The sequence below is a fragment of the Ornithodoros turicata genome, chromosome 6 (genome assembly GCF_037126465.1).
Source record: "Ornithodoros turicata isolate Travis chromosome 6, ASM3712646v1, whole genome shotgun sequence".
NCBI lineage: Eukaryota > Metazoa > Arthropoda > Arachnida > Ixodida > Argasidae > Ornithodoros > Ornithodoros turicata.
The window spans coordinates 33121345-33126799 of record NC_088206.1 but is presented as its reverse complement, the minus strand read 5'-3'; the positions used below and the strand labels follow the sequence as shown (position 1 = coordinate 33126799).

At 45.2% G+C, this 5455-nt stretch overlaps 1 long non-coding RNA gene across 1 annotated transcript; it reads right to left on the bottom strand.

Annotated features, from left to right (window-relative positions):
- Window positions 1-974: 974 nt before the first annotated feature.
- LOC135397830 (uncharacterized) lies at window positions 975-4275 on the bottom strand. Its single transcript, XR_010423788.1, has 3 exons — window positions 4030-4275; window positions 3822-3941; window positions 975-1051 (listed from the first exon to the last, which is right to left on the bottom strand). It is a non-coding gene; the product is annotated as an uncharacterized LOC135397830 (long non-coding RNA).
- Window positions 4276-5455: the final 1180 nt, after the last annotated feature.

The following is a 5455-nucleotide window of genomic DNA, read 5'->3' as shown; positions in this document are numbered from 1 at the left end:
CCGAAACCTGTATTGAGAGACCACTTTTGCCTTAAAACTGCTACAAATAGCACGACACGCTACAAATTATTACTATCGTAACAAGCTGACGATACAGCTCAGACACAAAGGTGTTATTCAAGTCGCGCCACACCACCGTTACGTAGGATTCTTTGTCACAAATCAAACCAAGGCACAAAACAATACCAATACATGAAAAAATGTGACAATCGTGGTCTTATTATGACGTAATACCGAACTTGTGCGCGAAGGTAATTCAAAGAAATGAATGTGGCACTTGCTTCCGCAGAGAACACCGTGTACCATGCTAGCAATGCATGCAAAAAAGCGCTCGAGTGTTCGCACATATATTGATGACAACACTACCTGTGTAGTGTAACGTGTTCTTTCAAGCATATTATGCACTCAAACTGTATTTGCCGCCGGGTAAAATGCAAGTGTGCTCGATTGAACGTCGGAAAAGCGATCAAGCAACCTGCATCCAGTGCTCGTTTTGGGCAAAAAAACACTTCATAATGGTCAAATAAATGTACAGAATGGACGCCTATTTATTCCTTGATGAAGAGTGACTCACCTGTATAAGTTTAGTCCCTGTAACCTTGCCAGTACGGTTGGTACGACCGTAATTGCAAGAAGTTGCCATGATCGCTGCGGGGGCTGTTGTGGGCACCGTAAGATGGCGGCCGGTTTCGTCACGCTCGCGCTCTCTATCCGCGATCCAGCCTTTTACAATCGAGAACAGTGGCCTATACAGAGCCTACGAGGCCGCTCGCATTTCAACAATACAGCCACAATATCAACAGCGTTAGTTACGCATTTGCATTCAATAAATCGTGGACGTCACAATAGAAAATACCGTTAAAGATTTGAACATTAAAATCATGAATTCACTATTCTTCTTACTTGACGGAGTACGTTCGCAGGTGCACATCGAGCGGATATCTTCGCAAGAGATGCGGACGCCGTGGATGAGTGCATAAACGACGACAACGACGACAGTCTGACGAGCAGTGCCGTGTATGCCAAAGGGAGTATGGCCATTAGGAGGAGCCTAAAAAAAAGGCTCGACGTGTCAATCAAATTGAGCGTTTTTCATTGGCTGCTGTTTTCTATGCGGGCCGCCATGGCACCAAAATTTTCCCGAAAATGGCGGCGTAGCTTGGAACGGCGAAGCGAGGATTTCATGACTATTTTTTTTCCATAAATTACGTCAATTTTATTCCGTAAGTGTACATTCAGTTGCAATTATCTTGCAAATCACCTTTAAATTACGCTCCAGTGTCGATGTTTACCTGAAAATAATATGTTTCGTCGTCCTTGTTAGGCCTAGTAACGACAGCGATCACAGGCAAATAGCAAGAAAAACGCTACGGATGGCCGAATATTTTCATTTTATGACATACTTTTATTCATATACACACCTTTGCCCGTTCTTGGTTCAATCTCATGTTTCATAGTTAAAATACTTATAATACAGGCAGTCTGTCCCAACTAGCGGTTCTGCCGGCCAATCAGTTCAGCCAGCAAGCACTTCTGCTTCTGCTGGTTCTGCTATTCTGCGTCTTCCTGGCGTGGCCCTCACCATCCAGATGGCGTTGTTAAAGGGACTCTGACCAGAAGTTCGACTAATCTTTCGTTTGCATCTATTACGAAGGTATAATATGCCTCCAAGCCACACGCGAAATATTTTGGCTGTGCGCGGCGGCAAAGTTTGCCAAACGGCGAGCTGAAAACCGGCTTCGCTTTTCCTCCTCAACTCGCGCAATCGCGGCCGAAATCTAGCCTCTTTGTAGTGGTCATCCTCCAATTTCCGTGTGCGTGACGAAAGCACGAGGTCCACGTTTCATTGGGCGCCCGGACCGGAAGTTCTGTTGTTAGTGAGTTTGTGAGAGCGCCGGCATCCGTCCGGAAAGCGATCTTCAATATGGACGTCGAAGGAAGAAATGCGGAGACTTCGAGCCCGGAACTTCTTTCTGACATTTCTGCGATCGAGAAGAAAATTCTGCGTGCTGAACAGCTCGGTAGGCTTTCGAAAGGTCGCCGATGCCGCGAATGCAAGACAAAGTTAGAGCTCTACGAACATCGGTCACAGATGGAGCAAACAGCATGAGTCGCCTATCTTCAGGTAAGCGATGAGCTTTTTAACGCACACTGTGATCGAACACGTAAACGTTCTCTGAAATTTCGTGTTCTGATATTTAATGCGCACTTGCTGTTCATAGTGCCGGTGTGGCTGGTGTATCATAATGCCGAAGGAGATCGAATGCTTGTGCTGCCAGGAGCTCGAAAACACTGCCGAATGACTGCAGTATGAGTGCATTACAACCCACGAAGATTTCCAACGTCTATGCTTCAATATGACTGTCCTGAAGGTCGCATATTGAACTCCGTGGGCAGCGCGAACCTATGAGCGACTATATTCACAAGTAAGTCACATGTGTCCTTGTCGAACGATGTTAAAATTTGGGCGCCCAAAACTGGTTTGGTCCTACATTAAAGTCGTTAAAAACTCCAGTACAGGGCGCAGCACGTAAAAAGACTGTACAGTACACAGCTCTGAACTGGAGAAAACCAATAGTTTGTAATTGTCAGTGTGATGTGTCCTGAGTCACGTTTTTATGTATTGCCCTGTGCATAAGGTTTTAGCGTAGGTTCTTAGCGATATTGAGTGTTCTTGATTGTCGATTCAGTGAAAGGTAAAACAATGTTGGTTTCTAAAAGAACACAGCATGTGTAGTAATGTACAGGGTGTGGGCAGGTAAACTGCAGTTGCTCTCAGGTACATGTAGAAATGACACTGCACACACACAGTACTGTAACTGGTTACCTATTTGCCTAAACTATATTTTATGTACATCTGTGTAGACGATGCAGATACACTGCTTATCGCCAGTTTGCAAGGTGAGTATGGCACAAGCTTGGGAAAGACAAGAGCATGGTCATCCCAACCTGTGCAGTGAAGAGGGTCTGGCAAGCCTTTCCCACAGAAAATGCCACATGCTTCAAGTACCCAAGATCCTAACTGGAGGTACCTCTTCGCACAGCTCGTCTGTCGCATTTAAAATAATTCAGCATCTGTATTTGGGATGATTTATAGCCCTCAGGATGATGCATGGTTCATGAGTTCAATATGTTGTGTTGAAACACAACACTAGTCCTTTTTAATGAGCCTTGCGGAACGATAGATGAGCACTCCTTTCGTGACATTGTGTACCATTGCTACAGTGAACAATTTCTTGAGCAAGACTGATGAACGAACGAAAAACAGAGTCTGTCTTCCAAATATGTATGTTCCTTGTAACTTCCGTATTTGTTAAGTGACCCATGTTGATGTCCCCCCTCATGTAATGCCTGTGAGGGCCTTTGAGATATATTCATAAATAAATAAATATCAAAACCGGAAAAAGATGTAACACTTATCCTCTCTTTGTGTGAATGATACATAAACATTCTCAGAAGATCCATGACTTGAAAACCCGAGACGAGGTAGGGACGATAACAGACAAACACAAACACGGTGTTTGTCTGTTATCGTCCCTACCTCGTCTCGGGTTTTCAAGTCATGGATCGTCACCACCAGCTCACTTGCTGCCTAACTTTCCTTTCGTTATCATTCTCAGAAGATTTGTACATAGTCACACTTTGCCTCATTTTGCCTAAAGCCTAGTTCCTCCTCTTACATCATCTCCACATCTTCAATCCCTAAAGCAGTACAAGGCTAAAGTAATCAGCTACTACATTAAAATGAGGAGGGGGAGGAAAACAAAGGCTGGCACATCTAAAATTCGAAGAAACCCTGGTGCTTTCACGGGGCTACTCACGGCTCAGTCCTGGATCAGATCCCGATGGAAAACAGCTTTTCTGAGCCTCAGTGATAGATTCCCTTGATTGCACTGACTGTGAGGCACAACTCATTGGCTTGGTGGCAAGTGGGCTTGCGTCTGATAGTACAATTTGGAATAAAGGGAACATTACCTGTCAAGGTACAGCATTTCATGTCGCTTTCACTAAAGGCCAGTTCCCACTTACAGTGCTTGACTGTATAGCGCTAGAAAATAGCCCTCAAAATCCAGCGCTGTTTTGCCGGTTGCCGTTCTCACATACTATCGAGCACAGAGCGGTATCCTGCTGCAGTCGCCGGATATCTCGTTGCACTGGTACCATCGAGATTGCTTAGTGTCCGCGCCGGATATCTGTAGCATGGACGCGGACGACACTATCGATGCTGTGATCGCTATACCGAACTGTAGTATCCAAACCGCAATCCGTCGCCATATGCACGGGCAGGTGAAACTCGTGGTCATTTTCACGTCGTCGTCGTCGTCGTTGCCTTCCCGCCTTGCTGCTTCGTGTGATCGGAAGCAACTCAAACCCCGCGACGTCGCGGCCGAAAGAAGCTCACGATTGGTTAAAGCAGACTCAACGCTCAAGATAGCGCTGCAAAAATTGACCGGGCTCTACTTCGACAAGAGTGGTTTTATACTGCTTCACAGCAATGTGAGGACGAAAATATAGCGACATTTTCTAGCACTATGTAGGGAAGCGCTATATGTGGGAACTCGCCTTAAGTACAACAGTCCTCATAGCGGTTACCATTCGTGTTGTGAAAGCATGCAGAAGTTAGCTCAGGCAGTGCATCCAGAACTGTGAATCAGGTTCATAGAGAGCACATGGTGAGAGGGACAGCAACAGTGTCCAGTAAAGACTCATCAGGAATTTTGTGCAGGTTTAGGGGGTCACGCCTTCTAACAGTTTTGATGGAAAGCAGGGTGTGTGTAGCACTGAGCTCTGGTGTATGAGTTCTTGTTATCTACAATCAGGTACCCGTGTTCTAGTAATCTGGAAAAGCCTTAGCTCTCTTGCAGGAAATTGCTAATGAATCTGAGTGTCTTCTGTGGAAACAGGTTGTAATTGTCTTTCTATCCACCCTTCTTAGTTGCCCTAGCAAAAGCAAATATGTAATGCTGCACACAATATCTAATGCTAGCACACCAGTTGCTTTGAGTGTTCTAGGCTCCTGAAATGGAGCTACCTTGTGCGTACGCTGTGCCATGTTGGCAAGAACATAAATCAGATTGCCTTTACTTTTGAAATTGGCCCTTCAGTGCTCCACGTGACTGCAAGAATGGTATCCCCTAATGGTATCCCTATAGGCAACAAGAATGATTTCTACAATGTAATGAGCTTTGTAAAACAACAACTTTATTTGAAAATATATTCCAAATGCCGGGTGACGACCTTATAATGTAGCATCCTTTACTGCAAACACCGCTTAACATAACAACTAAAAACGGAGCGTAAACGTTTTGCCGCCTATCCGGGTGTCATCATCAGTACAACAAGGGCCAAAGACGAGCACATCAGCCTACTTATCTAAGAGGGCGTCATACACATCCGATAGAGGGCCACTGTTTGTATTACAGGCTGATGCATCACGTCTGATAAACCAGCACTG